Source organism: Onychomys torridus, chromosome 11, assembly GCF_903995425.1.
Source record: "Onychomys torridus chromosome 11, mOncTor1.1, whole genome shotgun sequence".
NCBI classification, from domain to species: Eukaryota; Metazoa; Chordata; class Mammalia; order Rodentia; family Cricetidae; genus Onychomys; species Onychomys torridus.
The window spans coordinates 36,235,216-36,259,947 of NC_050453.1; the positions used below are offsets into that span (position 1 = coordinate 36,235,216).

The 24,732-nt window shown below is 42.8% G+C and overlaps 1 protein-coding gene across 2 annotated transcripts in view; it reads left to right on the forward strand.

Annotated features, from left to right (window-relative positions):
* The first annotated feature begins 258 nt into the window (after positions 1-258).
* The window catches only part of Brinp2 (BMP/retinoic acid inducible neural specific 2), a 102,886-nt gene continuing 78,412 nt past the window's right edge, over positions 259-24,732 (forward strand). The window contains exon 1 of one of the 2 annotated variants that reach the window (XM_036202181.1): positions 259-1,075. The gene's annotated coding sequence lies outside the window, so the exon portion shown is untranslated. The remainder of the gene's footprint in view (positions 1,076-24,732) is intronic. The other variant, XM_036202183.1, reaches the window with a different exon arrangement.

A 24,732-nucleotide genomic window follows, 5' to 3' on the forward strand; every position in this document is an offset into this window, starting at 1 on the left:
TCCAATGCTTCCTTATCCTCGCCGGGGGTGGGGGTGGGAGGGAGAAAGAAAGAAAGAAAAGGGGAAAAAGGGAGAAAGAAAAAAAAAAGTCCCTGCTGCAAAGCTGGGAGGGTTAACGGAGCTGGTACCCCAGCCTTCCAACTAGCCAAAGGAGATTGCCGGTAGGCCTCAGAACCCGCCCCCTGCCAGGCTGCCCAGCCAATGGGCGCCTGTGGGGAGTGTGGCGCAGAGTCCTATTGGCTGCCAACCTACGTGCATAAGAAAGAACGAGAGAGGCAGGCAGGGCAGCATTGTTATCTTAAGACACTCATCTGGTGGCTGAGTCTGCAGGTGACACTGGTTAGGTACAGAGCGTGGAGTCGGAGTGGGGACGCGCCGAGCTACAGCCTTAGGATGGAATCCACCTGCCTGCCGAGCGGCTCGAGACTCATCCTGCAGTTCCTCCTCTGAGCTCGGCGGATTCTGGAGGACTTAGGAAATGCACCTGCCGAGCGCTCGGAGGACACCGGCAGGTCCTCAGGCAGCCAAAGGAGCCCAGACGCCTGAGGAACGGTTTCTGCCCATGTGCAAGGCACCGATTTCGGATGACAGGGCGGGTGAGTCTCTTTAGAGTTGGAAAAAAAAGGGGCAAGATCTTGGTTTCACATCGGTCGAGGGACAGGAGACTCCTCAGTTGGCTTCCCACTTTGCTCACCTCTCCCACGCCGTGCGTGCGACCCAGCCTAGCGCTGATCCCACTTCACAGATGCTGTGGGTGCCTGGGATGCTCGCTGCTCCGCGGCAAGGCAGCAGCAGGCAAGTGGTCTGACCGCTGCCGCCGCGGCGGCGGCAACAGCAAAGCCTAGAATTGGGAGAATTTGAAAAGAGACATCCGTTCCCTCTCTCCAGCTAAGGGGGAGGCTTTTGCATTTCCCCAAAGGAGAAAGAGCCACAAGAAATCATGAAGTAAAAACTTTGGAAGGCTGCCACTGGAGATGTTGCACAGAAATTGGGCATCTTTTAGGAGTCTCCTCGCAGTCCTTGGTGGTTTGGGGAGCAGCTGATACAGCAAGAAGGGCTTTTGCAAGGATTCAAGGTAACGGTGCAGTGGGTCGTGGGTTTTCTGTATCTATCCCCTTTCGCTGTAATTTTGATGAGTCCTCATTCAACCCTCTTGTCTGGTGCCTGGCAATTGCAAGCAAAAGGAATAATCTCCATTCCATCCCCTAGTTTCTGTCAGGTGGAGCTTAGCAGTGGACTTTGGGTTTGAGCTGACTCCGGTTTTTGCCTCCTGGTGTCGCATGGCTGCCACAGAGCTTGGGCACTCTGCCTGACCTATATTGTGTTTGCCTGGTTTAAGTCCTCAAAGTTAGTGCAACTCCCATTAGCTTTGGAAAATTCGTTCGGGCTCCATAATTGCCAAGGATGACAAGGACTTTTGCTTGCCTAGCTGATGCTGGAGAGAACTGCACAAGGTTCACTGTGTTTGGGGAGGACCCTAAAGACCTGATATTGTGTTGCACAATACATCTCTGTTCACATGTACATAAAGCCCAGTGGCATGATTGAGAAGGCAGTCTGTTTCTTCTATGAACATGGAACAAGGGACAAAAATAATTCCTAAGAGTGAACCCCATAGTCTCTCTTGGGTGGTATAGCAGAAGCCCTAATTGATTGGAGACACTACGAGGGGAATGTTGCTGTGTTGAAGGGAAAGGTCTGCTGATACCCTCTATCAGAATGTCTCCTTGTTCATACATAGTTGAATGTTGCCTGTGGGGTGTGTGTGTGTGTGTGTGTGTGTGTGTGTGTGTGTGTGTGTGTGTATTTTCACAGCTGTATGCGGGGAGCTGGTGCTCACAGAAACAGTAAGCATGCGTGCCGAGCCCCTGCCCACACCATGGATGCCTGGAGTGTTCTGGCCCAGTAGGAGGATGAACTTAAGCACTGCTGTGCTAGTCCAGAGGAGTTCTCTCTTCACCAAGCAGTCCTTCTGTGTGGTACATATTTATCCAGGGTATATAGACTCAAACCAAATATTAACTAACAATCAGCTGGATGCACTGTAATGTGATTGGGAAGACCTCTTTGTAAAGAACCATATGTGTGCTTTCCCCTGTCCTGGGAGCAGGTTGCCCTGAAAAGGAACAAATGTGCTAAGAGAATAACAATTATAAAAGATAATCTGGACCTTATTCACCAGGGATGGTGATATGTCAGCCTAGGCCAACCAGAAGAATTAAATGTATAATGAGTCAACTATTTCTCCCCCATGTTGTTTTCTAAACATGTGCATGCTGTTACCTCTCCTTTCCTTACCCCATGCCCATACTCTCAAAAGATATGCAATGCCAATATTAACCAGGCAGCTAAAGGATTCTACTAAATCCCCTGGGGGGCAGTCTGATGACATCAGGCAGCAGCTAAAGTGGTGCTGGGGTTTGTGCTTTCCCTCTTGATTTCACACAGCTGTACGCACATTATTTGTTTGTGACATGACCCTCTGGAGTGCCTTCTCACCTGGCCTGAGTTGCTGTGCAGCCTTGGGAGCATGACCAAGCAATGGTGCCACAGTGATCCTGTCTTACCAGTACCATAGCTGCCACCTACTCTGGGAAAAGGTGCACGCTTTGCTTCTGTGAGGAAGGATATGATTTAAAAAGATGCAGAGCCAGGATGCTGTGTTTGAGGGTAAGAGTGTAAACATCAGACCAGAGGCTTCACTGCTAGGAAGCAGCTGGTTTTAAAGGGGTTGACAGCTGGGCTGCAGCCATGGGGAAGACAGAAGCATTCTTGACTCTCCTCTCTCCTCACCAAAAAAAAAAAAAAAAGAAAGAAAGAAAAGAAAAGAAAAGAACTGGTTTTTCTCTCCCAGAATGGAGTGTTGTTTGCTACAGTTGGAAACAAGAAAGATTGAGGAAGGAAGAGCTGGGGAGGACAGACAGACCCTACCCTCCTTATGTTGCCCTGGTTATGAGGATGGGAAACAATCTTCTCTTCTTGGACTTCAAGATCATCCCCTTCTGAGTGTTCCTATCTGGCCTCCTGACAGGTTGTTTACTGAGCAGAGCCAGAGGGCACAGAACATCCCTGCGTCATCAACTCCTCCTGATCCCCTTCCCCAAGGTACAGGCTAGCACCTGGGGAGCACCACCTAAGAACTATCCCTCTGAGAGGGTGCTCCAGAATCCCTCTCCACTCACAAACAAGAGGTGATCTGAACGGACTGGAGATACTGTGTGGGCACTTTGTGCTGACTGGAATGTTCAGTGTTCAGGTTTCTGGCTGGTGTTTGAACAAACACAGTGTGGTGTTATTTCTGGAGGTTCAATTCTTTCCCTTAAATATTAGGTCTTTGCATACATTTTATAAAGGCCTCCTTTCCTAAAGAGCTGGGAGGATTTACAGAAATCCTCTAATTAATCCTCACATGGTTTGTTGTCTCATTTGTCTTTGGTTACCCTAAGATGTAGAGCTACATGGTTTCAGCATGCTTTTTGGAAAGGGAAGAGCATAGCACCCTCAGGAGGAGATCTGTCTTACCTCAGTCACACAGCAGTAGGGGATGTCATGGATGGGTCTGGGTCTTAATGTTCCTTCACCAGACTCAGCCCCTATGGCCTTCTTCAAAGGCATAGTTTCACCTCAGCGATGACTTGGTTACTTTATACTTTACAAGCTGTGGTGTGACCTGGGGTTCCTCCTCTGTCAGTATGTCAGGGTAGTGAGGGACAAAAGCCTTAGAAAACTTTGTCCTCCATGATTTTGTCCTCCAAGTAGTCTACTTGGGAAAATAGGCCTATCTCTGGGCAAAGGTAAATGGATGGTGTAAGTTCTAAACAGAAGCTCAATACAAGAGAAGTCAAAAGGCTGACCTTATTAATCGGCCATTGATCTGCACTGATAATAAGAGCTATCAGTATTCCAAGAAAGGAGAATTAGAATTGAGCTTTGAGGGTTGGGGTGGAATCTTTTTGGGTAGGCAGAGGAAATGAAGGGTTCCAGTTGATAGAGAAACTCACTGTGGCACAGGTAAGAGGTTGGAAATGTCATGGTTTGCACGATTCTTTGGGGCCACATCTCTTGCAGTCTGGAAATCCTATATATCTGGGTTAATTATATTAAACATGTATGGCCCAGAAGAAGTTGGTCCAAGCCCCAATCAGAGGTCTCTGAAATACTGGGCATCTCATTAAGCATCAAAAAAGTTACCTGGCCTTCTACCCACTCTCAGGTGTAATCTACACACAACAGGAAAAACGTTACTCAATGTCAGAGAACCTAACCACTTTATATCCAAAAATTTGAATAAGGATGTGGGGAAAGCAGGCAAATTTCAAGAGAACATGAGAAAAATCTTCTTATATTTTAGAATCAGAATCTCTTAAGAGAGAGAGCTTTGATTTTCCTCCATTTCCTATTTCTCCACCCAAATGTTCCTCTTGGGGTTTACTTGGAGCCGGCAAAATGCCAAAGCCCTTAGGCATTTAGCATTGAGCAGAAGATTTTTCAATCTTAAGATTCTTGAGCATGCCCATGTACATAACCTCTTGTCTCCTCTTCTCTTCCTCTTTTAATAAAACATATGCTGTAGCAGTCACAAAGGAGGAGACCACAAAAAAAGCAGAAGCGGGTGGGGAGTGGTACTGCCCGCAGCTGTACCACAAGGTACTGTGATTGTTCAGCAGAGCAAGGAAGGGGAGAGGCATAGTGTCAGCCTGAGCAGCACCAAGGGAAGTCCAAGGCTGCTGCTTTCTACCAGGAGAAGGCTCCGGCCGGCTAGCTATGCACACTTGCTCCAGGAATCAGCCTCTCTCCCAGAGCAAAGATCAAGAGGAGCATGGGTCCTGTGAAAGGACTGGCTGCACAGCCATCTTGGTCACCTCTTGGTTTGAAGCATCATGCGGGCTGCATGTCACTGCACAAATGGCTCCACTCCTAGAGGACAGAAAGCCTCCCCTGGGCATGAGAAGAGAACGGCTTGCCACAGTTCGCACCACGACTGGTGTGAGGTCTGGAGGAAATTCTCTAGGAGCCCAGGCTCTTTTTGGACTTTGGCCTAGGAGTGCAATTGGGGACCAGATCTTCCAAGACATTAGCTCTGTCTTAAAGCTCCCACCCTTAGCTATGCTGTCATCCTTGTGTCTACCAGCAGCCTTGTGCTAATGACTATGTGGTCAGGCTGGCTTAAGAGCAGGGCATCTTCTCCCTTTACTTGCAGAGGCATCCACTGCCATTTTGGGGCCACATGATGTGTGGTTCATAGTTTTGGAGGAAACCCTGCTCTGTTTCAGAGGGAAGTGGCAGAAGGCTCAGTTATGCAGGCTGCAGTGGGCTAGCCTTCTCTGAACATGCTGGTGCAGGTTGGTCCTCCTTAAATTATCACTCTGTTAGGCAGAGGGAGGTAGAACCACAGCCAGGAATCTTCAGTGGCTAATCCAGTCCCCTCATTTATTTTTTCTAAAACTCACTTTCAATGCTGAAACACCTGGGTTGCTGGACTGGGTAAAGTGAGGAACTATTACAAGCAAAATCTACCCACGAACTCTACAAGTAGCCCAGGAGCTCTTGAAATGTGTGTTGGGATCATAAAATATACCTTGGATTGGAAAGATTTACTTTTTAAAAAAACATCTAAGGGTCTAGGTGTGTGTCAGTTGATAATAGTGCTTGCCTAACATGCCCAAAGTCCTGGTATTTATCGCTGGCATCACATAAACGGGGCACGGTGATACACAGCTGGTAATCCTACTACTTAGGAGGTGGAGGCAGGAGGAAGAGAAGTTCATGGTCATCCTCAACTGTATAGAGAGTCAGAGGCCTGCAAGGGATATAGGAGACCCTGTTTCAAAGAAAAAAACACCCCACATGCACACATGAAAGCAATGTAAAAGTATCACTAGTTTTACACCTATCTTAGGTTAAAATGATATGCTGGGTTAAATAACATCCTATTAGTACTGCTCATTTCTTTTTTAGTTTTTAAGACAGGTACCAGAAAGTTAGATTTATCTATGGCAGGCGTTGCCTTTCTTTTAGACTGTGCTGGCCAGGCCCTGCAGAGAAGTGGCTGGTTAATGGGAGGGGAAAAAAGGGCAAAGCTTGAGACAGGAGGAGCCAGAGACATAAAAAGAGAATGTGGAGGGTGAGGTCAAGAGCAGCCCAGAGGGAGCCTCTGGACATGGATTTCTGAAATTTAAAAGGAAGGAACACAAATAGCTTGCATGGCCTATATTTATTTGAGGAGGGACCTAGCTAACTGTGACTCAGCCCACTGGAAGCGTCTACAAATCAATGCAGCTCTCAGCTCACATGCCCAGAGTGAGCTGGGGAGAGGCCTCATGGTTTCACCCATTTTCTTTTTCCTTTTTTTCTTTTTCTTCCTTTTTTTCTTTTAAAGTGGTGTTGGTAGAAATAATTGAGTGAGTGACCTTCAGGGTCCCTTCCAAAGCGTCCCCTTCTCTCGTATCTCTACTACCACATGACCTCCCTTCCCATGAGTTTTTCAATTTTCAAAACAGGTATGTTTTAGTGTGGTAGTGAGAAAGAAGAGCCACCACTATATTTTAAAGATTATTTATCAAATTATCAATTAAAATGGGAAGACAAGAGGATCAAATTGTATTTGTTATTTGCAGGTTGGAATACTACAGCTCCTTCATCATTATTATGCTGTTATTGTTAGTCATTAAGATAAGGTTTGAAAAAAAAGATAAGGTTTGGACATGCCTAGAACTTGTGATATTTACCCAGCCTTCTATCATTTTTTTTAAAATATTTTCCCAAGCTGTATTTTACCTGATTCACACTACACTCCTGAGGGGCAATTATTATCTCCCTCCTATGTTTTCCATGATCTATCTCCAAATTACCCTTATGACTCTATTTTAGAATCCTTCTCTTTATATGCTATTTATTCAGTCTTGCTTGCAGTTCTTAAATATGAACCACGAGAAAGAGGCATTACTACCTCTCACAGGCTTGTCTCAGCACCTCTAAACATAATTGTGTTCCCTCTCTTAGTTCTCAATGAGAAATAGGGCAGAGTACCAAATATAGCTCCAATACATTGTAGACATTCGGCAAATGTTATGCCCATTTCCTGCTAAAGGTCTCCAGATTGATACTCTCATGGTTTGAATATCCCAAACTAGACTCATAGTCATTTCTTTCCCCCAATACCTGCTTCAGCAAATGACACAATCAGACCTCCAGAGACATGGTAAAGAAATGTGAAGTTGGACTTAATGGAACACATCTGTAATCTTGGCACTAGGGAGGAGGGGAAAGCAGAAGGGGTAATGAAAATCCAAGGCCAACCTCTTCTACACAGTGAGCTCCAGGCCAGTCAAGACTAGCAAGACTCTGCTTCACAAAACAAAGGCTAGGGAGATGTTTGCTGAGTAAGAGAGCTTGCTTTGCAGACTTGAGGACCTGAGTTCAAATCCCCAGAACCCATGTAAAAAACAAGCAGCCAAAACCAACCCAGCAAGTGTCTCTGTCAATGCAGTGTTGGGGAATGGAGACAGGCAGATATGGAGGGCTCATACACTGGCCAGCCCATCTGAAGTGACAAGCTTCTGGTTGAGTAAGAGACCCTATCTCAAGTCAGTAAGGCAGGCAGCAATCCAGGAAGATATTAGACATCCTATTCTGGGCCTCTGCATCTGAACACATGAGCCTGTATACTCCTACCTTTACATGTACCTACAACACCACACACACAACAACAACAACAACAGATAACCAAAACAAAACAAAATAAAAAAAGATTAACTATACTGGCCGTTTACTTTCTCTCCCACTGTTCCCCACTTTCATCCAACCAATCAGCAACCCTGGAAAAGGTGTTTCTAGTAATTTCTAGAAGCCTTGTGCTCCTTGTCACCCCTCCTTCCATTTTCTGAAGTCAGACACCCTTCTCTTCTTGCCTGGACCTTCCTACATTGGCTCTCCCCGTTTCCTGCCTGGAGGGCTAGCCAGGTCTGTTTCCTCCTTGCAGCCAGAGTGATATTTCAAAATGGTAAATTTGATTACGCCTCTCCTCTCATTGCAATTCTCCTGTGGCTCCCCACGAGCATCAGAATGAAATCCAAATTTCTTAGCCTGACAAACAGAGCTCCTTCGTGAGCTGCTCCTCAGCCTCTCTGTGTTCCCATCCTCTAGCCTTCTGCACCACAGCCTGCAGTGAAGCCCTGGCCCTCTGGCCCTTAGCTGTGCCATGGTGTTTTCTGGCAGCGGCCTCCCTCTGCTGCCCTAGTCTTCGCTTCCTGAGGGGTGACTGAGATTCAAGACTCTGTAAACATGATCTCTGCAAAGGCATCTCAGAGACTGTGGGACAGAATTAATTGTCTCTTCCTTTATACTCCTACACTTCTTGTTCAAATCTTCTCCCTCGCTATATTCATAACAACGTAATGATTTGTTTATGTGGCTCGGGCAGTGGGGTTGAGATTGGATTCTAAGACACAGTTCTTAGGAAGTACTGAATACAGGGAGCATGTTATTGGAAAACAAGCCCTGTTCCCTAGCATAAGAGATTGGGCAGAGGCCAGCAGTCACCAAAGCCTTGTCAGCTTCCATTCTAGAGGGAAAATATGGCACTGTGGCTCATATGGGGATTGCTGATAATGACTAACACTTTTATAGCATTTTTGTGTCTGGTCCTGCCTGCACTGAAGACTTTCTATGCATCAATTCATTTACTTATCATAGTGATCCTATACACTAACTTCATCCTTTCCATCTTCATAAGATTAATTGGAATTTCAGAGACATGAAAAAAGTAGGGTTAGAGAGAGGGCTCTGTGGTCAAGAGTGTGTGCTGCTCTTCCAGAGGGCCTGAGCTCAGTTCCCAGCACCCTTGTTGGGCAGTTCACAACTGCTTGTAACTCCAGCTCTAGAGAGTCTAATACTGCCTCCGGCCTCTCTAAGCATCTGCACACACATGACACACATGTACAAAGGCAAACACATGAATACACATAAATAAAAAATACAAATAAATATGATTAAGAGAGGGGGCAGGGAAACTACTAGTTCAAGGTCATACAGCTAGTATGTCTGGGAGGTCATATTCCACAAAGTTTCAGTCTTGAGTCCATAGGTTTCAGTATGGTCTTCAAAAAATAACCCTACAAGCAAGTAAATAAATGGGACAATTTCAGATAGTGATAATAGGAAAAAATAGGATATTGTAGAGGAGCATGCCTGGGGTAGTGTTCAGGGAAAGATTTTTACAAGAGGTAGCATTTAATTTGAGGTGTGACTTGTCCTAAGAAGGGTAGATAGGGATGCATCTGGATGGAGACTAGGAGTGAATCTGGGCATCAAAAGAGGGAACAAGGGTACCTGAAGTTCCTGTTGATGTGGTCTAACCCTCACCCTGGAAGTGCCAGATTCAGTCTAGGTAATCTTGGGAGTAGTGAATAGTCCAGATGCTTCCTACCTCCCCTCCACCAGCCCATCGTTTCCTCTTGTTCTTCCGGGTGAAGACATGACTCACAAGGTGTACAGCTTGCTGCTCTTGACAAGGGTAGAAAGAGAGGACACATGAACACACACACACACACACACACACACACACACACACACACACATACACATGCACCATGGCTTTGATAAACCACTTTATTTTACTTCTCTCCTGTGAACCAAGTGTCACTCAGAACCTCAGTAAAGTGACAGGCACAGCAAAAGCAGGAGACAACCCAGAGGTATGCACAAAAGGAAAAGGCAAATTATTTTTTAACAAGATGAAAAGTGAATTGGACTAGAGGGACAAATGGGAATTTGATCAAGGTGGGGCACACAGAGGGAAGGCAGCGTATGAGATGTTCACAGATTGCCAAGTGGCAGTCTGGTCATGATTTCCATCTTCATGTACATCCACACCATATATCTATGTATTTGCTTGTCCCCTCCCCGCCTTGGGACATTTTTTTAAACTACAAGTTTAAGAAATGATTTGGAAAGCAGGTAAAACTTAGCTGGAACAGGCTCATAACTATTTTAAGATACGTCTTAAAATGGTAAAAAAAAAAAAAAAAAAAAAAAAAAGTACCAGGCTCATTTGGGGTTGTAATATCTCACTTAATTTTTATTCTTAACTTACGAAGTGAGTGCCATTCCTATTTTGTAGACCAAAACCAGTAAAGTGCAAAGGACCTACTCAAGTTCTAATTACTGCACCAGGTTTTCTGACTTTCATGCTGGGAAGCTCTGAGAGCCATCAGGAGAAGAGAGGCCACCAAGTTCTGGGGCAGATCAGCTTCAGTCCTGTTTTGGCTACTGGCCAGCTGTGTGACATCAACTTGTTTATATAACTTTTATGAAGCTACAAGTATCTCCATCTAACAAAATGGAAATGATAACATCTCCCGAGTATTAAAGACAATGAATGAAAAATATCCACAAAGTACTTGCTTCAAAATAGGCATCCAGAAAATGGTCACTGCTATTTCTGTGTCTCCAAACATGAGTGCTTGCAAAATGCTATCTTCCACAGAGGGCAAAGTTGGGACCCAGACATAGCCAATGAGAGCCCCAGTACCACCTTCACCTTCTGTTGGGGACTGTGAATCAGGTACTCCCTAAGAATCATTCCCTAGTACCAACTCCCAAGCTATTGCTTTCCAGGTACTTTCTCCTCTAATCATGTGACAAGCCATCTCAAATGGGCTATTTTCTGTTTACTGATAAGGCAATTGAAGTTCCCAGAGATTAAATAACCCATCCAAGGCCTCTCAGTTTGGATGAGGCAGAATTCTTGACCCTAAATCTATCAGATGCAAAAGCCATTTGCTCAAACAGTAGACTCTGCAATATATCCTTTTCCCACATTGTGTCCTAGGAAAAGGGTGCCTCAGTGGTCACAGTAAGAAGGGCTACTCAAATATCTGAGTTGATGTCTCATGAGTGGGACAGAAGCATTCTTAGACTCTGAAAGGATTCCTAGGAGCAGCCCACCGGGGCTGATGGATGGTAAAAATACAACCTAAATGGGGACACTTGAGGGTGCAAAAACAGGCAAAACAAACCAGAACCGAAACCCAGACAAAACCCCAATGAGCTTCTAGTGCAATTAGTACAGCGGGCTGAATATTTCAAGTGTCACCATTTCTGAATACAGGTGTGTGACAGTTTTTCAAAAGACGAAGGCTTTGAAAACAAAATTAAAGATGAGTATCCTTAGGCTTGGAGGAAAGGTTTCCTGAACTACACAAGATTTTTAACCTTTTGGGAAAGCAAGAGACTTTTTATAAATAAACCTTCATCTAGAATCCTAATACAGCCAATACATGTGGAAGGCTCTAGTTGGAACAGACCTAGGTGCCTGGAGCTGGATCATCCTATGCTTCTTTCCTCAGTCAAGAGTTCTCCCCAAGGCACCTCCTTGGAGCTTTAAAGGCTCCTTGAAAAACACACTGAGAAGCATGCACTATAGAAATCTTTCAAAAGGCAAGACTTGCCATTTGTTTAAAATAATAGGTGACATATTAAAATTGATCATAAAATGTAAGACCTTTGCCAACTCAGACACATCTGTGACATTCAGTGAGACTAGGACAAATTACTGCTCTCCCTTATTCTCAATGATTTGAAAATGCATGAAATTCAATGTCTATGAATAAACACCTGCTGTGTGCCAGTAACTGTACCAGACACTAACTACGATATATGCGCAATCTCCTTTTATTCCAAACCCCTCCCCGCTGTGGAGTGCATCTCACTGTTTTCAATTTGAAAATGAGAATAATCGAGTAAGTAGAGTTGCTTGACACTGATCTGAGCTCTCACCAGTGGGAGAATAATGGTACTGGGAATTTTTGCTTGTTTGTTTGTTTTTAGACGAGGTCTTGGTGTGTAATTCTGGCTGGCCTAACTTGGAATTTGTTAAGTAGACTAGGTTGGGTCTCAAAGAGATTCTCCCAAGTCTCAGCTTCCCTAAGTGCTAAGATTAAAGGTATGCCTGGCACCCCCCACCATGCCTGGTAGTGTTGGGATATTAAGGGTGGGTAGAGTGGATTAGCGTGTCTGACTAACCCCCTGAAGATTCTATATCAGATGGAAACAATATTAGCCTACCTCAAAGTTTCCTAGTGGAAACCAACATGTTTCAGTTGTGAGGTTGGGCTTCACCTCTTTGTTTTCACAAGGCTTTCCTATCCTCACAGACCCATGCTGTGGACCCCCTCCCTTCCTTGGCCTTCGGTTCTTGATCTTCTAGCTCAGGGGCAGCCTGTTCATCAGGGTCAAGGTCCAGTGGCAGCCAAGGTTTGAGGGTATCCACCTCCATTCCTCACTTGGGGGCTTCGTGCAGGGTGTAACATCCTGAGCTGGAGGTAGTCTGGCTGCGAGCACGGACTCCAGTGAAGCTTCTTCAGCCTTGAGAGTTGAGTTACTTCGAGAGTGTGGGGTGTGGATCCAGAGAAGTCCTCCCAATTCCCCTAAGGTATAGAAACGCCTAGGCGGTAGATAACAACTGCAGGGTCCGCTCATTTCTGCCTCCCCTTCGCTGTATCCGGCCACTTAGCATACTATAAATATGTTGTCAGACAAGGAACGGGCGCAGGTGATGAGCAGCGTTCCTGTGGGTCCACAGAGACTTCCCGAGCTCCGTGCCTCTTCCACAATCTTTGCCCTTTGGGATTTGAGACTCAGGAATCACAGAATAAGGTCAGCATCCTCCTGAAGCCTCGGGGCTCTGGAGACCCCTAGAGGCAAAAGCCTGTGTTACAATCCCCCCCCCCCCCCCCAGCTGAGAAGGTTCTTGTCTAGAGGTGGCAGGCCTTACATGAAGTACACTTCTGGTAAGCTCCCAAGGCATAGCCAAGGCACCAATGCATGCGCTTGGATGCATGGGTATAGAGGAGTGGGAAAGGCTGGCTACGTTTGTAGAAGCAATCCTGTCCAGAACTAAGCTGATTAGGTCCGGTCCCTTCTCTGCCTGCCTGAGCCTGCCTGAGCCTGCCTGAGCCATGCTTCTTTGTGCCCAATAGGCAGCATCTCCCTCAGCCCCTGCTGAGCCCCTTGGCAACCCAGAGGCTGCCACTTTCAGCAGCTTCCTACCACCTCCATCAAGAAGATAGTTTCCCTGGGGCCCCTTCACACCTCGCAGTATCCTGATCAACTCATTTGTACTGAAGCATTAATGACTAATAATGATTTAATGTGCTGCCCTCCCAATTAACACTGGAGCATTTCAAGAGAGAAATTCACAGATTTTAGTCCAAGTGAAAGTCCCATGGTTCCCCCTTTTCAGAAGTATTACAAGCCCCTCAATGTGCAGAATAGACAGTGGCCTGGATAACAGCCACTTCTGGCAACATTAGAAGGCATTGTATAGAAGCTTGCAAAGAATTGTTTAACAGAGGCCTTCTCCAATGCACACTCCTTAAAGATAACACCTATCTACATAACCCTCATCAGAAGAAGAAAGCTAGTGGTGTCTCGATATAAAAAACAAAAAACAAAAAACCTAGATGCTTAATGAGTTTTCATTCATTCATGGGAAAGACCTTAGTCATTGAGAGGAGAGGCTCAGGTACCACCGAATGGAGTACACATCCTTGGCAGCCTGTTAGGGGATGATCATGTGTTCTTGCCCACTTACTTTACCAACCACACAAGCCTCAGTGCATGCAACTACAAAACAAATGTAGCAAAATTAACAGCCCAGGATTGCTTGGGGGCATGAAATATTGCAGAATTACCACCTATAATGGCTAGTGTTTGAAGAATGCCCACTCTGTGACAGTTCTGTTCCTAATCTTACTTTTACTTTTATGATTTCCCCCCTATCTTAAGCTTCCAATGCAGAGCAGCATGCAAATGCTGTATTTATTGATCACTCAGAAGATTCACCAGCAGTCCAGCCTCCTAGGAGTGGTTGGTTTGGTAATGAACTGGATTTCTTTCCAGATGATGGCACTGTATGAGATTTTTTTTTTTTTTTTTTTGCCCCTCTGCTTGATTTCTTTAAATGTATCTCACAAATGCAGTGAGTGAAATGGATTTGGCAGTGAGTTAGAAAGACTTAATGCATTTTGGAAAGGAAAAAAAAAGCCATAACAAAACCTGGTTTGTTTTTGTGATATATGGTTCATGTGATATGACAAAAATCCATTTTTATGCTTAGGAAAATTGGCTAATTTTAAAACAGTTGACACATGCCATATGCATATAGAGTAATGATAGATTTTGCTCAGGCAAACAACAGAAGAGCACGGGGCCAGAATATCTGCTGGGACTTTCATCAGTTAAATTCCTAGTTTGTGGCAAACCTGCCCAACATATAAGTGAAGAGGGATAAAGAAAATGGACTCATGGTGGCCTCCAGTGCTTGAGTCAGACATTGGGCTATAAAAATACTATCTACCAAGAGTGGAACACAGACACTCTGTTTTCATAAACTGAGTGAGAAGAGAGAGGAAGCTACTGCACAGCAAGCTGTATGTGCCAGATATTGAGCAGTTCTTAAAGCTGTTAGCTGGAAAGGGGGGTACACATGATGAGAAGGACAAGGGGCTTGAAATTGGTTACAACCCCTGATTTGGGTTTCTGAGCCTTTTCTGGTCATGTCTCTTGTTGGAAACATGTAAGTGTTTGGCTCCTAGACACTATTTTAAATGTGCTGTGAGGTCCTCCTGTAAGTAGTTCTTCATAAATCTGTGCCTCAGTTAGAAGCCCAGCCCCTTATGGGCTGATGCTGTGCAGTCTGGTCTTCTGGACTCAAAGCATTTATTCTATTTTATTTCATTTTATATATTTCAAGACATGATTTAATTAGTGAGTGCAGGAAAAAAAAAAACAAGGCAGAGAGCTTAGAGGTTTATGGTCAAGTCTTCAGGACTCAGCAGTTTGACATTCTAATCCTGTTATTTCTCACCTTCAACTGAACAGAGTCAGCAGTCGGATTTCCTTCTTCCCATAACTCATTAGTTATTACATTTTCTTTCCTTTTGCCCTTATTTCCCATCCTTTGCTTTGTGTGCCTCTTTACTCTGGTCCTCCACTCCACCCTCTCTCCTTCCTCAGGATATCATAAAACAAACAAGGCCAGTCAGTGTCTGGATGGTTCATTTGTGACTAGACCAAGTAGAAGAGAATTTTTTCCTGACTCATCTTGCCTTCCAGAATAAGTCCCCTGTCCTCTGGTGGACCTGACCATGAAGGTGACCATAGTCAATGCCCCACAGTGATATAAAGGGGAGGGGCTAAGCAGTGTGCTGCCTCCCTTCTCAGTCACAGACAAAGCACTCTGAAGGCAGGAGTTGAGGCTTGTCTCTCAGCTCAGCCCCTCCTTCCTGGCCCCATATCAGTCACTGGGAAGACTTCGTTATTCACAAAGTCAACAGAACAAAACAAACACTGCACAGATCTCACTATGTATCTCACCACACCCATTTTCATGGAAGTATGACTTGCTGAAAAGTCACCAAGTGTCCTTTCTACAGAGGGTATTCAATATTCAGAACCTCAAATTTATAGAAGTGTAAAATTTGGGAAGGTTTTCCTGTAAGGCAGTGGCTCTCAAATTTTAATGTGCACCCAGGGAGCTTATTAAAATGCAGTATCTCCAGCGCCTTCCCCAAGGACTCTGATTCTCTAGGTCTTACCTGAAATGCAGAAAGCTACATTTTAACACGTACATGATGTAAAGACTACACATTAAAAAACACCGTTTTAGACTAACTGAATAAAATTGTACCCAGACTCTGGTGAATAGACTAAGTGTCCCTCAATGGGTTAATAGATGTCATATAGAGAGGGAAGGATTCTATGATTAGAAAGGTTGGAGGAAGATCATTCTGTCCCAAATACACTCAGAGGTTTGCTGTCCATGAGAAAGGAACATCTTTAACTAAATAGTTCATACATATATGTATACATATACGTATATCTTAAAACTTTCATTTAGTTTATTGCTGAACACCTCTTAAATGTTGAGGAATTTGATATGGAAAGTATTGCCCACAGGGAATAGGGAACCCCTACAGGACGAGAGTGGTATTGCAAGCCAGCTATATTACTCCAGTTACTTTGAGGAGGTAGTGTGGAGTGTCGGGAGATTCACTAGCCATGGAGGATAGCCTACAGTCTGGAGAAGTGTTTGTGAAAGCAGCCATCATTTGTTAAGCATTTGATATTTGCAGGCACTTTCTCTCTTTTTAATTATGTATTAACTCACTTTATTCTCAGAACAGTCTTATGAGTCAGACTCTTTTGTTATCTCCATTTTACTGAGAGGGGACTAAGACCCCGAATGGTTAATAGTATGCTAATGATCATGAAGTTACCAAATGGCTCAGTGGGACTTGAACATGGGGAGCTCTCTCTGGAAAGCCTATCCTGTTAACTGCTTTATCAGGCTGCTTTTCTGGGAGCAAGATCCTGGAAATTATGGCCAGCAAAGAGTGGCAGGTCTTGGTAGACCTAACTTATCCAGGAACCATGATGCTTCAGTCTTTCTGGACAGACTTCTGTAGGTAAAGACCTGTGATCATGGCCCTTCATTCATCAGAGAAATTATTATAATGACCATCGAAACCCCCAAAAGATTTTGCTGCACTTAAACACAAAATATGCTCAGTAAAACAACCTGACAAGAATGATTCATGGAGAGCAATTAGGTACAGAATTTTATGCCTATAAAATCCCGAACTGGGTTGAAGATCTGGCCATCCTGCTGACACCTTGATAAAAAACAACAGTAACCTGGCCTTTGTTATCTACTACATTCTCAGTCACTTCAGGAGGTCTTCCTGCATGGCAAATAGAAATGACTTTCCAATGATGGGGTTTCAGAGAAAGGTTTCAACAGTTGTACTTGAGTCTCTGGGGAATCAGCCTTTTTAGCACACGACAGTTACACCCAAGTGATGTGGATCCTCTGTGTCAACAGTTTCACTCTCTAGGATGTTGAATCCATACTTTAACAGAAACTGTTTACAGCACATCCACTTGGCTGACTCACCATCAGCTGTCATCTCCTAAAGTCCAACTAGAGACATGTGATCTTGTCCTGGCTACTTTGTCTCCCACTATGAACTTGTTTCTCTGGTCCCTGAGCCCTCTGACATTGAAGAAACCAAGCAGAAACTTCTTCTGTCTCAAACTAAACAGGTACACTTACCCAGATGAGTTCTCAGTATATTTCCCTTTGGATAAAAACTCACTTAAACGTGCTGAACTGAAGGTCAAACAATGAGGATAGAACTTGCCATTCCTCTTAGCTTCCTGTGAAACATAAAGCATCAGTTACAAAGAGGGAAAAAGAAATTTCAGCCTCACAAGAGCTCCCCAACGTCTTCCATGCATGGTCCTATCTTCTTTCTGCTGGTGGGAGGTCAATTTTCTAATTCTCCATAACTCATCATTTTAAGTGGTGAAGACTGTAGACTCCAGGTGCTGGGTTAGCCATGGATTTATCACTGTTGGTTGGAGCTGAGTGATGGATGTTTGGGGATTAGCAGAATCATTTTGTTATTTTAATAAATGTTTGGTTAAATAATTTTAAAAGATTAGAAATCAGTCCATGGATCCTGGAGTAATAGACTCTTAAGTTGAAGTTCCAACAAAACACTATCATTCTGTTACCTGGGACCATTAATATACATCATAGATTTTATATATATATATCCTGGAATATATATATATTCTAAGACTTCATTATCTCATTAATTAAGTGGATATAACATCTTCCTCTGAGGGTTATTGTGACAATTAAATCAGATGGTGGGGCAAGTGCACCACCATAATTAGATCATGTTTGATTAATAATAACTATGACCCTTGTAGTTATTATTGTCTTTGTAGTTAGTATCATTTGCTAAGTTCCTTACAGCAAGTACCATGACTTATTCAGTTCTATAGTCATATTCATGCTATATTGTTCAATCCAAGTTTATATAATGAAAACAACAAATACATACTGAGTTCCTTTGAGGTTCCAGGAGCTAGGAAAATAGAAGTGAACAAAAAAGATGAAAATAAAATTCCTGCCCTGTTGAAGCTTGTATTTTAATGGTGGCAGGAAGACAGGCAATGAACAGAACATGTAATACATAAGTGTTGTTGTTATTGTTGTTGTTGTTGTTGTTGTTGTTGTTGTTGTTAGAAGGCAATAGATTGTATGGCAACAGAAAAGCCTGGAGCTCCAAAAAGGACTGCAAGATTTTACTATATTCAGGTTGGTTCTCAAAACGGTGACATTTGTACAAAGACTAGAAGTTTGAAAATCATGTGATGATCTGAATTTCCACTGTGGGAGACCTGCTCCCACATTCCACTACCCAGAGTACTCTTGAGGAGGGCTGAAGTGAGAAATATTTAGATAGAAGGATAGAGGGGAAATAAACAAACCCAGTATAGCCTTGGGAGGTCCTGGATCTTATCAACAGGCCCCTTCCATCTCTTCTAAAGGACTATTTATAGGAATGCCAAGGAGTGGAGCAAAGACCTTCCCCTAGCTCAGCCAAGTATAGACCCTTCCAATCATCTAGTAACCATGCACATAGCCAAGCAATTCTCTAATGCAGCCCTGTCCACATTCCACACAGCCCTGTCCAAAATCCACACAGATTGGTGGATTTTGTCTAATAACTGTCCCATGATGGTCTGTGGTGTCTATTTCTCTCATATGTTGCCTCTTACCATCTGAAATTTTCTCCTTCTATCTCACTACAAGCTCCTTGAGAACTTAAAGCATGCATTGTATCTTCCATCTCTGTTCGCTCACAGAGTTCCCAACTTAGTGCTGTGTGCAGGTTAAGAACTCATTCATTGCTTATGGGAAATAAATCCACCTGTATTTCCTGGAACTATTATTTAAAAGTAACAACTACAGTATATACATTTAGAGTAAAACTTACCCTTTCACATATGCTTTTACAGAACACTCACCTCCTTTATGCTGTGCTTGCTTGATATTTTCAATGAAGCTAACCCAAGTCAAAGTGCACACTAACTGTGGAGAAATCTGCAGTTCCAGAGGGTTCTGGCAGAAATGAAGAAGGGCAAAATGTGGGAAGGTGAGGGAGAGACACACAAACGATCTTCTTAGACAGCCCTAACACTCACAGCAAGTTTCAAATGTCTTCATGGAGTTCTAAATTGCAGTTGAAACTTGGCTTTAAAGGAAACCATGGTTCTAGGTAGATTGAACCTCAAATCCAAAGAAGTCATGGAAGACCATTAGGAAAGAAGCTATTAAGAAGGAAAATTTGGATTTTTTTTTTAATGATATGATCAAAAACATTTTGCTAGTCAGTCAACTGAAATGTGAACTCAATTGATCAACAACACCCTTCAGGTCACTGCATCTGTCAGTAATCAATGTTCCAGCATTGATTCCAGGACATCTCTCCTCTGGCCAAGCCCATGTGCCTTGACTATCATGGGGAGGTGACAGAATCGTTCATTTGGCTGACATGCTCTTCCAAAGAAGAACTATGGTCAACAGTGGCAAATTATCTCTAGGATGGTAAATTGCCTTCAGGCTAGTTATGGATCCAAACAATCAGAGATACTAATTGTTCCTCCTGCACACAGACCTGCCCTGTCTGATGCTGAGGAATCTTTTGATCTTTTACCTCCAGCAATCACTTCAATATAAATGCTTCTCCACTTGGGAACTAGGGAACATTGATCATTATTTTAAACAGAGGCCTCTCTACATTGAGATGTTTTGTCCTGAAAGAGCCTGATGGAGTAACACATTGTACAGCTGTCACTCTCTAGAGAGACCCTCACAAAAGCAGGTTGTCTATCTCCTGTCTCCTAAGGCAAACTCATGAATAAACCATCTTAACATTAAGTCATGTGCATAAATAATTTAAGATAGGCTTGAGAAGGGAAAAGAAAAGAGAATACTATGTAGGACACTAATCATATCACCAGTGTGCTCTCAGATGAGAATTGGGGTTGTCCTTAGAGGTAACAGGTAACAGGTGTTACATGAGATCCCACTGAACAGAAATCCCATCATGCCTTATTATCCTCTTTCTTGGACCTCAGTTGACAATGCATAGGACTTGGTAAAGCTGAAACCTACTGACAACATCCTCATCCCTTGTGTTTTAATAGGCTGCCTCCAAATTAGCACAGCCAAGGCAGGTTCCCTTCAGAAACTAGGTATAGTCCTTAACTCCACCCCTTCAACAGCACCCAAACCTTTCTATTGACAAGCTGCAAATGTGCCATGGAAAAGATCTTGTTCCTCTCCTCCCCGGTTGTGTCTTCCCTCACTAGACTGAAGTGATGTGACATTTAGAAAATGTCTTTTCAAGTCTATTTACCCATCTGTCGCCGAGAACAGTCTCTGTCCTTCCTTTTTCTCTTCCGCATATATTTCAAGTGCAGCTCTTTCTGCCTGTGTCACAGTTCTCTCTCATCTCTCTCTCTTGTTCTTTGTCAGCCAGCAAAAATCTCTCTCTTCCCGTCTCCAAAACAGCCTACATCCCATCTGCCAAGGTTGGCAGGCTCTGGCACACTCCTCCCCTTTCTCCCCTGGCAGGAGTTGGTAAAGTAAGTCGTGGAGATCCCCATTTGAAGCAAGTATAGGCAGAATGAACCCTTCTGTTAATTCCTCTTCTCTGGTAGGCCTTCATTCCACAGAATGGGAAGGAAACTTTGGGGTCTCAGAATGCCACCTGACCTAGGCATAGGGACAGATGAAAAGCTACAGTTAGCAAGAACAGATTGTAAGGTCAGATGGCCTGGTTTAAGGCCTGAACTTCACTAGCTCTGTAATCATGGCTGAGTCATTTTAAGAGATTGAAAGCTCCTCATGTACAGAACATAGATAATCATCGTGTCTTGCTTGTGTGCTATAGTAAGGATTAAATGAAGTAATACTGCACATCACATTGTTGTCTGGCTCAGAAATACTAGTTGTTTTTAGTATAGCTTCTTAAATTAATGCATTAAAACTTACCTTTCAGTCAAGAGAATTTCTTCAATACCTTCATAAGGTTCTGGGAGTGTCATTGATTAGGATCCAGAAACCATTGTCCTGCTCAGGAAAGCATTGCTGTGTCCATTGGCTTCTCACTCACAAAACATTACTTCATAAATCCCCAAGTCCTAATGCTAAAAGGCCTTATCAAATCTTGTGTCATGAGGGAATAAGTGATAATTTGCCCAAAGATTATTTCTGGGATGAATATTCAAAGGGTCACAAAGCTTTTAGTGACCAACTCTGCCTCTTAGTTCTAGGCTTCAGGGGACTGTATTATTTAAGACTACATACAATCTTTGGAAATACAACAATGAGAAAAAAATTCAGTAGTACCATAGGACTCAACATGCTATCAATCCCTTTCAAAATCTTGATAATATGACCCATGTGTCTTTTACCCCTCATATACACACAAGACATGCATACTAGACACAGTAAACCTTTGAAAATTCTCAGCCTCACATTTTTACCTGCATATGCTCAATGATCAGATCGATCTACAAATATCAAATTACTTGCTGTGTTATAGAAATTAAATATACCATTCTTCTTACATTTTCCCTAATACATATCATGATTTAACCTTACATTAAGGAATAAAAGATTACAGTGAAAGACCATATTTCTTTCAAATAGGTTTTAAAGTGGCATCAATCAATTGGAGTAATGAAAATAATGGGAAACAACTTTTGAGTGTGGAGTTCACATTCACAATAGAGCGATTATGGCAATAATTGCTCTACTATGAGCAGACATAATTGGAGTCTCCTGCGAACTTCATTTCCTCTCATTACTTCCTGTCTTTGAATCCTCAGAATCTTCACCAAACTCCCAAAGTTAAGACTGCTCTGATTTGAAATTCCTTGAAGATGGATTTGCACAGTGTAGACAAGAAACACTGGCTCTTTAGTAGACAGCTCCTACTTCTCAGTGTATAGGTGGAGGTCCACTTCTATGTGGATGAATGGATTTTTCTGTGGTGGATGAATGGACCTTGAAACTCTGTATTGTTCTGAAAGGAAATTATTTGCATAAATAAAGGTGACACTAGAGAAACCAATTGTAAGTTTTCTGTTCCCACACCCAGTCTAACTTATCCCTCCCTACCCACATTGCTGCATTTCCTGTGTGTATGTATTGGTTTCTGGAAAGGAAAAGAACCAATATTAGCTCTAGTCTTATTAATAACATCACTCATATCCCTCACACAGCTGAATTTCAACTTATATTACTACCACTAACCAATGGCCAGAGCTCATGTTCAACTTTGGGTTATTTATAGTGGTGTACGAGAACATGAGTAAATGAAGTTTGAGGAACACTTAAAACTTATTTTACCCATGCCTTCCCATGAATATCTCATTGCAGCAATGAACAGTGGCAAAATAGATCAGGTTTTACCATGCTCAGCCTACATGCAAGGATGAATGAGTTATCAAGTAATTGAAAACACAAAGTAGATCAGGAAATTCCCTGAAAAACAAACCAAAACACAAAACTAGATTTAGAAATACTCAGATTTAATAACTCAAGGAAAACTAAGGCTTGGACAATGATAGGGACCAGGTTGCATGGGATGTAGGATGAATCTATTACATGGGATGTAAATGCCCAACAATAACAAACTGCTACCTACACAGAGAGACCTTGTAGGTAGAAAATTCCTTGGGCTCTGAAGCATAATATGCTGTGTCTTCAGGACCATAAGAAATGGGGTGAGTTTTTGTCTAGATTCCTTTGTTTGTCTAAGTGATGGAGATTTTAATACCATTGATTCATTTTACCAACCTCAGACTGAAGCCATAGCATGGGGAAGGGGAAGTGACTGAATATCCCCAATAGCACTGTCATGTTTCCAAAGCAGTTTTGATCAACAGTAATAAATGACTGGATTTGAGCAATTTCAAGCCATTTCGCAGTCTGTGAGGGGGAGGGATTAGAAAGGCAATTAGACAGAATCATCTGTGTTATCTTATTGAAAACAAATATCGGCCTTATGTTAATGACATTTACAGTATACACAGAGGTAACACTAATGGAATTACAGGGGACATGGCCAGGAATGCCCAACAGGCGTCTGTGGTAATTCAATTAGGAGAACCTTCACAGGAACCATATAATTGCATGAAATTCTTACTTTTCCCTTGTTGGGTGATTCAACATAATTTTTATTTGTCTTTCCTCACATAAGGAAGGAAATAAATGAGTGCCCTTCCCTGAACCTAACCCATGCCCACTAAAGTATCCCTTAGTTAGAACTCAACAGAGCAAAGTCTACTGTGTCCAACAGGTACCCTCACAAAGACCAGAGATCCTCATAGCAGAACCTGCCATGAGCTTTTGCAGAATCATGTGTCTTTACACTTGTCTTTCCCATCCCATTATGAAACTGTATATAGCTCATGGGTGTTAGACAGAGATATCTACTCCTACATCTATTTCTACTACACCATCATCTACTCCTTTCACTTAGCTTCATTTTATTGAATTGAAGTTCAGAGAGCAATTTGCTTAGAGGAATGCTTTGTTCAGGGCCACACAGTTAATTATTGGTGAAAGTTGCAACTAGAGCCCATCTCTCTTGTGCTCCAGGCCATGTCTCTCAAATTCTCCCTGTTTCTATTACCATGGATATGCTGGAATTAAGACTAGAAAAAGTATTGATGCTTGAAGAAGATGCTAATGATGCTTACAAGATGTTTGCACATATATAATCATTTGTACCACACAGAAGGTAGTAACAATGACAGATTCTATCTTTTATCATCATTCAATGTACAAGAGCAGAAGAAGTTTAATGTTTATTTTTGCATGTGTGTTTTTCCCAAAATCATTTTTAAGTATGATGTAGGAAAGCACATTTTCTATTCAATTCAATACTAAAATGCTTTTCTATGAGATGTTATTAGTCCCAGTTCCTCTCATAAGTAGGATATTTCACTTTCACATTTTTTCACCTACAATTCAAAGGGGGGTAGATAAAGATGTTCTTCTCTCCAATAAGGTGTTTCTGAAAAGCCAAGTCTAGATCTAGGACTGTGTGATGTCCTAGACTCAGCCTCAAAAAGACACATTTGATTTTAATGGATGAGATTACTGAAAAAGACAAGAATCACTCATCTGCCTAGTGTCAGTAATGGGGATGAGTTGCATTTGCAATTTGCAGGCAAAAACTTGTATCTAACCACTCAGTGTATCTAATCTCTTGCTGTCTCCTTTTGATTTCAATAAGCCTTCATTTTTCTCTTTTTCCTGAGCAGCTACCCATGACTAGGAAGATTTAATTCTCTTTCCTTACATGTATGAGTATTTCACACATATTTACATATGGACAGGAAATGTAGAAGTGCAAAGTGACAATGCTGTGTGTGTAGTTGTGTGGTGTGAATAGGTGTGTATACATGCAAATCATACACACAATGCTTTGCACTATCTGGTAACACATGGTCTTGCAATAGTTTCAAGTGCCATCAAAGGACTTGACACTCTCTCAAAAGACATTCAAAAAGTAGTTTTGAACTTTTTTATTGTTTGTTTTTAAGCATTCACCTTATGGGCATCATAAAAACAATTTCTACTTATTCAACAAGGTGTTTCATCAAACACCAAGTGATAATACACTATATGGCAAGAGATATAGACAGGTCTGTGGGTATACCATTCTGAAGTGGCATACTTGGCTCCCCTGAGGACTCTACAGCCCAGAGCATTCCTAAAAAGCCCTTTTCATCTTCACTGTCCCCTTTTATACTCATCATGCTTGGTCCCAAGTGATTTTTTATCTAAACATA